Source organism: Colius striatus, chromosome Z, assembly GCF_028858725.1.
Source record: "Colius striatus isolate bColStr4 chromosome Z, bColStr4.1.hap1, whole genome shotgun sequence".
Lineage (NCBI taxonomy): Eukaryota > Metazoa > Chordata > Aves > Coliiformes > Coliidae > Colius > Colius striatus.
Window position 1 is genome coordinate 38,671,107 of NC_084790.1, and position 10,827 is coordinate 38,681,933.

The window sequence follows — 10,827 nt, forward strand, 5'->3', positions numbered from 1 at the left end:
GATGTTAATAAATACTTTGACTATGTTGATTTGAGGTTAGGATCTCAGAACAAACTGACAGCTTGGGAACTTGGTCCAGAGATGATCTTCAATTCCATGCCCTTTCTCACTGTTATTGTGGTAAAAAACATCCAAAACAAGCACATGGTAAATTCCTTATTGGCATCTACGGACAGGCATGATTTATCATCCAGCCTTCTCCTACAACAATCCCATTCAAGAACTGAATTCAACATTTGTGGAATATGTCTTCTGTAAAGACAAATGGAAAAAATATGTCTCCCACATCTTTTTAGTCTAACTTGAACAAGATATATCTCTTACTCAAGAAAAGCAAAAATGCAACTTCTTCCCATTAATTTCAAATCCCTTAGTAAAGGTTATTCCATCACAAAGGCTGACAGAGAATCTGGGATCTGTTTTTGCACTAGTTTAATAGATCTATAGCTAATTGATCCAGGAATTGATCTATTCTCCATTATGAGAAAGAGCCCTTATCTTCCATTTACTCGTGTCCATTGTGAGGATATTCCTTAAATCCCCCATACTACCATTCTGCTTTCACCCAATACTCTGTTTTTTCACCTTTTACAGGCTTACTTATATTTTCCCTTCCACTTCTTTTCTCTTTATTTTTGCAGTAGTTTAGCAAAATGCCAAATACATGCTCTATCGTCATTTTAGCTGTGGATAAGGCCTCATTGTTTTCCACTGATACACAGAATTGCTCTTTGAAAACATTTGCAGTCTCTACCAGTCTACTTCACTATTAAAATTTCCCTTACTCACTGTCTTCATGTGGTTTTTCTCCTATAGGGATGACTGTTGTGGGTCCCAGGAGAGCACAGTCATGCCGCAGCACCTTTCTCAGCTTGCGTCACTAGAACATCATAGTCTGGAACCAGTTTTCCATCTTGTGGTTCACCCATTTTATTTCCTCTGCCTTCTCTGAATTCTCAGCAAGGAGACTTTTTCCCTTTCTTAACTGCAGGGCTTAAGGGATCACAATATTGCAGTTATTGTGGCTTGGCTTTCTCTCTCCAACTCTCTCATCTTACAATTCTGGTCTCCCACTAGTCCAAACTTCTAAGGTAGTTAGTTCTCTCAAGTTACAAAGCCAAGGGGAAAAAAAAAAAAAAAAAAAAGGAATACTTTCTTTCTACTACTTTTTGTTCTCGACTAAAGCTATGGTGAAATGCCATTGTTGCAGCTGGCAGCTAAAGAGATGCAACTATGTACTAATTCCTTTTACCTAGAAGCACAACAAAAATCAAACGGTGTGGCTCTTTCTGCCTAGGTCCAGCTTATGCATGAAGGCTGATAATGTATTAAGCTTTTGGGGTTTTGTTAGTGACATTTGGACCGAATTTTTGTCAACTGCATCATCTGTATAGGACATTCACGATGTATGAAGATAGTAGGGAGCTACATTCAAGCACTTAAGTTACTTAAAATGTATTCATCTTTACATGTCATTGTTACTACATATGGAATACATTTTTACATTTCAATATTTCCACAAGAGCCTATTTTAGACATTTTCCAACAACCACTAACGTAGTGGTCCCTATGTTGGGAAACTCTCCAGCTACGCTGGTTTTCAGTATAAAACTTGAGTTCATAGATTTCCTGAAGGAGTCTCTTTTCCAGGCTATAGGGAGTCATGCACAAGTATCCAGAAACCATGGCATTGAATGTTTAGCCAATACACAAGCTTTGCCCCAGTGATAAGGTCATAATGCATTTCTCATTAAGGCTAATGGAATGATGCTTGTTAACAATCAAGAGCTGCTGAGCTTCATCTTAGCCCCAAGCCCCAAGGCTAACAGCTTAAAACTTGGGGCTTAGATTTCCATCTAGGTTGTTTTATTAACAAAGGAATGACTTAAAGCTTCTAAGCAGTCCTAGTGAATCCCATGCAGGTAATCACTTAGACATTTGCTTGAACTGACTCATGTAAGAACCAAAGACCAAAACTCTGAGCAAGTTATTGAAAAAAAAAGTCTTCCCTTAACAGTTTTCAAAATATCACTACACAACATCTCTATTTATGCCTTTTGTTTTCACAGCACACTAGGCAAGTTTACTGACACTTCATTTGGTCAAAGCAAGGTCATGAACGGAAATTTACAATAATTTTTTTAACCTTCAGATGCACTGGTTCTATCACAGCAAACTAGTACCTGGATACATTCAGTGTGCAATTTGTTAATGTCATGAGCAGAAAAATTATATAGCGCATTTTGAAGACCCTGTCAAAAAGATTTAGAACAGTTCTTCACAAACGCTGTATTATTATACTTCAAAGTTTCAAAACAGTAATTTTCTTATCAACATCCACTGTTGGGGAAAAAAAAAAAAAAGTGGCCACTTTACAGGAGCTGGTATTATTTCCTCTGATATTATTTTTTATCTTCTTTAAGTGCAGAAAACTTATATCATCTTTTAAAGAATAAATCATAAAAACAGATTAAGTCACAGCAGCTCCAAGTTAGCAAGTGTACTCTCATTTTGACTAAATGGATTTACACTGTTACACACATAAATTGCTAAGCAACAGAATATCTACTGAAATATGTGGTAAAATGTGTTGTAAACTAACACTGTGTGTAAGAAACAAATTTTAATTGCAGTAGTAGAACACTTGCAGCAGCAGCAAAAACCAAAAGAACCAGTTACTTCTACAAACTAGGTAACAGTTCCTATGATTATTTTCCTGGTACTTCTAAGAACTATAGTAAAAACTGCCAGTCAAAAAAATCAGTCACATCCAAGTAAAAGATTGCAGTAGAAATTAAGATGCATGCAAACACTGAAATATTAATTAACTAGTAGACTCTATTTCCTCCAGATCTGTGTTTCTTTTATACTATACCACTGCAGTCCACCCTACCTTACATAAGTTAATAAGCAAGTAAGTCCAATAAGACTGAGCTCTAAGCACTGTTAAAGCTTTGTCCATCTGCAAGTATACAGTTCATTAATCACATATGCAGGTGAACAAAGTATTCCCTTAGACAGTCAGGTTTCTGCAGTAATATTACCCAGGAATTGCATATTATTAACGTATTACTATAAGAGCAGCCATAATTGTAATGAACTGTTCTGGCTCACCACAAAAAAATTTCTCACAAAAAATACTAAACAAAATGTTTTTGAAAGTCAGAAAAATTAGTTTTAAAGCTTCACACCTTGTGTTACCTAGTTAAATACACTTTGGCACTATCAAATAGTTCTTTCTTTTCTTCCTCCCACCCGAGAAGCATCGTTCACAGGAACCACTGTAAGATTCTTACTGTGAGTTTAATATCTCTGCAAACTCTGACGATAAAAACTAGGATAGCCATGAATTTATGCTTCAGGAAGTATCTTAACTGCTGGAACTGTTGACAAAAAACAAACAAATGCATGTTCCAATTATAGTTTTACTCTGGCCTGTTCTCAAGTACTCCAAAGAAAAACTCAGATGACTCTTTGACTTCTCAAGGATTTTAAGCAACATGGATTTCATAAAGACAGACTATTTCTTCTCTTAAAGTCAGAGGGGGGTCTTCTGCTGACTGCATTGGAAAAACACCAAACTGCATCCTTCAAAATGAGACTATATATTTTTTTTAAAAGTACGCTCAAAAACAAACAAAAAAGATGTTTCTTGCCTAATTTGTCATCAGTAGTATGGTAGTAGTAATGGCTTGATTTTAAATGATTATATTTGTCCAGAATTTATCCCAGAACAGCAACAGTGACATTATAAAACTCTGGGGAAACAGATGTCTAAATAAAGAGCTCCTTGTATTGATCATCTCTGGGAGTTAATGTGGGTAGGTTGCTAAACCCTTTGATTTCACAACAGCAGACAGTCTGGCTTGAGTGCTTAATGCAAAACCGGAAATCTTTCATACCTAATTCAGGAATCCACATCCTATTATACAGAGCATAATGATCAACACTCGGTATAATTTGTGCTCTACCAATACATATTTGCAGAAACAGAACAAAGTTTACATATGCTTTCAGTCTTCTACTTGTTTAACAAGTGGGCTTAGCCTGAATGATGAGCCCTTACAATATGCAGTGTTATAAATGTCATAGTAAGACACAGGAGAAAACGTTCTTGCTAGAAGAAAATCAATTCTTCTATGTAAGTAGTTCTTTGTGAAAAAAATGCTTAAATTCGTTTCTACTCACAGCAAATGAGAATATATGAATGGACCAATGCATGGTATTTTAATAAAATACTTAGAATATTTTTCTATGCTTATCTCTATGGACAACTAATACTATAACATTGATTTTAGAGGACTGAAAGCATACTCCAAGCATGGAAGTTGCATTTTCTCCTCTAAATAAATAAGGACTAATTTTAAATATAAGCAGCGAGTCCTTTAAAAAGTTGAGAGAAACGAAAGTGAGGGAAACAACAATAAGTTCACACTACTGTAGAACACAACATCAGGAAGTTAAAAAACTGCAAGACTGATGATTCCAAATTTGTTTCTTCTTACGCTTTATCCAGAAATCTGTTATTGACAACTGCTGTTCAAACTAGCTACTCTTATTGGGTGGCTCAAGTGGGACTTCACACCATTGTAAAAATTTTAAAGGCTTATATTCCTTTTACCTGAGTAAAAGCATAGCTACTAAAAGCATTAGAACTGAAGTCATATAAAAGTCAGTAGATATAAAAGAAGATTCACTCTATTTAGACTTTGGTCAGATACACTCCCTTCAGTTTCCTTTCAATATGTAAAAGAACCATCTAATTCTGATATAGAGAATAAGCATATCTGTGAAGCCTCCCACACACTCCGATGTAGGTGAGCACTGGAACTACGTGGGTGTATGTACTCATGAGCTTTATACCTTATTATTCATCTCCTAATCTTTTTATTAATTTAATTAAGCTATTTCATCTCATATTTTTGGCACATGTTCAAAATACCTATACTTTCTTCAATGAAATATACAGGAAACCAGACCTACTTACATAGCTAAACTGTACACCAGGCTTGACCCACTTAAATGACATCAGCTCACTGGTCTTCCTTGTTTCAGTATAGCTAGAATCAAACAGGAATGACACTGGCAAGATAAAACCTAACTACAGAATCCAAACAGATACTCATTATGTATGCATTTAAATGTGAATGATGCTTACTTAAGGAATGAGCTGAGAAGTTAAACTCTTCTATAGGCTTGTTGTTATTTGCCATGCAGAAGAAAATCACTGCAGAGCTCAGGAAGAACAAATGGATGCATTGGAAGCCTATCACCGTTCTGGGAGAAAGACTACTTGTACATCTGATGGCAACTCCAGCCATTTTTCTCCCATTAATTTAAAATTCTTTTACAGAGCATTTATTACTACTAAATATTCAGCTTACACTACTGACATATCTAGCTTTCATCTCAGGAACAAGGCAGTAAGTTAAAATAAGATGACTCACTGGCCAAAAATATGACACTATCATACCCTTTGCCATCCTGTAAAATTACATAGCCTACTTGAAGGGCTCACTGTCCTAAAACATAAGGTCATTCACATGCCAATAATCTTCAACAAATTCCCCTCATTCATGTCTTTCTGTATTCATCACTGGTGCCACTTCTTCTTGAATTATTGCAGTATTTCAGGAATTGGTCTTTGTGATTCTTCATTAACCCAATCAAGGGCTGCTTCTCCCAAATTGGTGAGTCCATCTTCACATATATTCTCCAGCTGTGCTGATTTTGCCTAGGGTAGAGTTGATTTTCTTCATAGTAAATGGTATAGGGCTACATTTTGGATTTGTGCTGGAAATAGTGTTGATAGCTCAGGGATATTTTAGATATTGTGGAGCAGTTCTTGCGAGGGCTGTTCTGCTCTTAACTGCACAACAACAGTGAGTGGGCTAGGAGAGCACAAGAAGTTCAGAGGGGGCATACCTAGGATAGCTTTACTTTTTACACTGTCTTTAGCTCAGCTCACCAGTTTTCTCACTTTTGCTCTTCCAGTTCTCTCCCTTGTCCCACTGGGTGGGGAGTGAACAGGTAGCTGTGTGCAGCTTAGCTGACAGCTGCAGTTAAGCCACAACATTACCTTATTTCTACATTGTCCCTAGTTATTTCTGTAGTTATTAGTACATTGTCTGAACTATCTGTTACCTGGATTTGTTGGTTGCCATCTGATGATTAGTAATCTAGCATCAGAGTAGATGTCAGCATTGATATCAGTGAACAGATCTAGACTTTTTTTCCTTGAGAAAGGAGGATTAATCTTCCTTCCTGAGAACAAACCTTCTTTCCTGAACTGTTGGCTCATCCTCAGCTTCATACCTTGCTACTCTTTCTGAACAGATGGTCTCATTTGTTTAAGCGATAAATTCTGCCTCAAATTTCCAAAATAGTCTTACAAACATGGACATTTGGCTTAATGAGAACAAAACAAAGGAAAAAGCATCCATTCAGACTGATGACACATGAACATAATAATGCAGTAGAAAAGAAATAGGTCCAAGAGATGAACTGATGTTGTATGAGCTGTACTCATCAAAAAACAAGGGTATTTTCATTTGGCATCGTCACAGAACACATCATAGCAAAAGGCATGGAGTTGAAACAGTTAGTGTTCAAGCATACAATTTTTTAAATGGATATTTCTTATCCCTGAGTCCTCTGCAATATCATGGATTTTCTATTTGAATCTTACATCTGAATTTTATAGCAAACTCATCTTAAGCATTTACAGTAAGATGTATCTTGGAATATGTCAGTTAAAAAAAACAAGCAATTGAACGGATTTTGCCCAAATAGAATAAAATAGCTGTTATACATAACAGCATAAGCCCTAAACACAGGATTTTAAAGCATGGGGTGGAGAAAGAAGAGAGGTGGAGAAACAAGAGAAGTGGAGAGTACAAATGCTGGAAAGCATAGAATGAGGCAGGGATCAAAAGCAAGGTTAGCAGAGAGGTACAAAATGTGCATTTATACTACACAGAGAGAAATTAAGTACTTCCACACAAAACTCCAGCACTAGAAGCAGTGTACTACAAAGGCAAAATGCTTCTCAAGACAACCATTCTAATACGAATCTGGTAATCATCAGCAAGGCTATGTTAATGACATTCCAGCTAATCCTTAAATGCAGTTTAAAGTATCTTTGTACAGTTCTGACTTGTGCCGTAATTGCAGAGGGCTCTTAGAACACAGAGGTAAATTTTGAGACCACAGTACAACTAGGCTAGTTGCTGAAAACTAGCTATAGGAAAGTAAAAAAATAGAGGGAATCCAACAGACTCCGTAAGTCAGTCATCTCCTGAAAAATGAGTGTTGGATACCATGGATCACGTCATCAGTAAATGTAAGCTGGCACAAGGCCAGTGAAATCTCAGACCTATGTAAAACACCAGCACCTGGGAAATTATCACAAAATTAAATCCAGTGCTGAGCATTTACTTCTGAATATGTTTACTTGTGCATTATGCACTGGACTCTCTTTTCTTAATTGTAGTAATCACCTGCGAAGCTGTCTTATGTAAGTATATTCCCTAGGCATTTATGTCTCCTTTCAGAAAACACTGTCCTAAGAGTGAGAAATAGACAGCCAAACTTCACAGATGTTCAGACTGGTAAAAGTGGGAGAATTTTGTCTTTGTCTATGCATATTTAGTAGGAGATGATAAGTGATAAAAATTAGTTCTAGACTTAACAAGACAAGCAGGATATGTTTAGAAAAGAGAGCGGAGATGCATGCATAGAAAACCAAGGACAGCAAAGCTACCAGATAAAATAATTTGCTGACTCTTAGACAACCATATCACTTGATTATGCAAGATGCAAAACACATGGTAAATGTAATACAAATAGGCTTATAAAGACCATATCTTAATAAACAAGTATGTACTGTGCACCATGTGTAAAGGACATCTAACTTACATTATCTGTGCTATAACAGAAATACTTTGGGTGTAATACAGTTCTTAGACTTTTTATATCTAAGCAATGTGAGCAAAGATATGTGCATGTCAGTCACAGCTGAAATGCAGGAAATCATTAGCTACCTAGTCAAGTTTATGTATACTTCACAAGCCCATGGAACATTTGGCAGAACCACAGCAGAGACAAAACAACTACAAATTTTAAACAAAACAAAAAAAAAAAAGAATAAAAAGAAAAGATGGTGTTGTCCTTCCGGAAATCCTCCAGTGTTGCTTTCAAAACACCTCATGGCATTTAGACTGCACGGAACAATAATAATTACAAACCTAGACAGCATAATCTGTGGGGGGAAAAAAAAGAGAGAAGGTGAAATCTAAAAACAAATTACAGATATTTTGATAATTAAAAAAAAAAAAAACGGGGGGGGAAACAAACTGTCCATATCTTGGATGGACAGGCAAAGAAGCCTTCTTTTAAGTTTCTGGAAGAAAGGTTTTTTTAAGTATCTGAGGCAGCAATTAGGTTTAGGTAAGAAGAGAAGCCTTCTGATGTCCAGGAAAACTTTTTACAGTAAGCACAGGCCAATGTTTGACACAAAGGGTTTGAAAGGTATCATCAGACATCTTTAAAAATAGGCTAAATAGCATGGATGAAACATTATTAACTATGCTTTGTTTTGTCTCTTATGACTATCATTTACTCTGCTACTAAACTGGAAGAGCTCAAGAACTCCTGCTACAATTTTATAAGTACGAGAAAAGAGTGAAATTAGAGTATTCAGGAAGTCTGAGAAGCCAGGAGTTCATGAGTTATAAATCAACAGAGAACAGAACGTGTGATCTTGTTGGCACCTTAACTGAAAAAAAAGGTCAAGCTTCAAGGAAGTCTCTTTCAAAATGTCAGATAAACAGTATATTAGATATATGAACTGTATCAGATATCTGAAGTATTGCCATAAATCAAATTTGGCTAAGATACATAAATAAAGGAGCAGTAATAAGTGGACAGTTGACTGAAAAAGTGAGTTTATCAGTGTAAGATCAAGCTGCTTGTTTCTTTTTAAGAACAGAGGCAGAGTAGTAAGCAAGAAAAACTGCAGGTGCTTTAAAGGTACTTAGAGTTGTCAAGTCCAGACAGGACTTTTAAGAAGTTTACAAGAGAAACCTAAGCAATTACCAAAATGGAAAATGAAACCCAATGTCAGTACATACAAAATAACCCACATTGGACAGAAGAAAAAAGGAAGAGCATACTTTCATCGTCCTAAATTGTGTTAACTTAAGAAAATAGTCTGGTATCACTGTAGAAAACTCATTAAAGACCTCAGCTCAATGCTGAGTTATGGTAAAAAACCAGATATGATGTTTTTAAGGATAAGAAATAAGATGGTGAATAATACAGAAAGTATTGTAATGTCATGATATAAATCAGCGGTAGAGTATCATCTGGAATGTTGTATGTGCTTCTGGTTACCCAGTCTCAAAAAGGATATTGCAGAACTAGACAGGATTCAGAGAAAAGTAACACAAATGGTGAAAGGGCTGGAAACCTCACAGACAATAATCAGAAAGGGTGAAAAAAAAACCTGCTAAGCTTCTGAAAGACTGTCAATGACAAAAATGCACCATAATGAAGCATGGAGAAAGCAAATAGAGCTTTTATATCTTCCCACTTCATGACACAAGGAAAAGGTAATGAATTGACACAAAAATACTACTTTTTTTTTTTAAAAAAGGACGTACTTCACAATCTGTATAAAGCACAAACATGATTAAAGCCAAAGACTTATATTATTTTCTTTCTATGTGTTATGAAGCAATTAAAATTTTACAAAGTTAAAGAACTACAGAGTGCAAAAAAAATTGGATGGAATAGTAAACCAATTAGTGATAAGGAATAAGTCAAACCTAGGAGGCAGATTATCCTATGTTTTACAACAATGTCTTGTGTGTCCTCAGCTACCTGGCAATGGCCAGAATTGTCTACTTCCCTTGTACATCAGCAGTGGAGGCAGCTAAGACTGAAGCCGTTAGGAATGTTACCACTGGAAAGAAACAGTGAAAAGCAGTTTATAAGAGATTATCAAAATTCATTAATCAAGGTTGAATTTAAAACCAACAGGAATGCTAAAGTTGCTACCATGTAAGGAAAAGGGATGCCCTGAACACAAGTATAAAATCTAGATAAAGAAGGAAAAGAGGTAGCTTTACTAAGGCAGAGAAGTGAATATGCAACGGGCAGAGGTCAAGCTTAGTTAAGGAAGCTCATTCTAGGCCTCTCATGGCACTAACCAACCTATTTAAAGCTGAAAATGTAATAAATTATGCCTTGCTTAAAATGGAGTATGACAGCATGACAGCAAAGGTGTGCTTGTAAGGTACACTTACAAGCTTTAAAACTCAGTTAATTTTAAAATAAGCAGGTGAGAAGATAGGTATTCTGTTCAGAAAGTGCTAACCCATAAAGACTAACCCATTTAAGGCTTCAAAAAGGCCCTTAGAAAACTAACTTATATTTCAAAGCTTTCATCTGGGGGACTAGAAGAATTTTAGGCATAACTTCCAGTGACACTAACAGCAGTTATGCTTTGAGTTCCCACTAATACTCAAATTTCTAGTTTTGTATGCAACTCTGCAAACCTCATCTTTTTAGAATTAAGAATCCTTGTTTGTATGTATTCATTTGTTCATTGGTTTCTACATGCATATATATGCATATGTATGTAGACATAGGCAAAGCAAATGTGTCCAGGACCATCTTCTGATACTGAGGCCAACTAGCAATGAACTGATTGGATCTCTGGTACCAAATTGCCTTAGATTGCAAAACAAAAAAGGCACAAGATAGAAATGAATACTAGCCAGCACCAACTCTCAATCCTGCCCAGGCATTGCCTAGGAGAGGGGG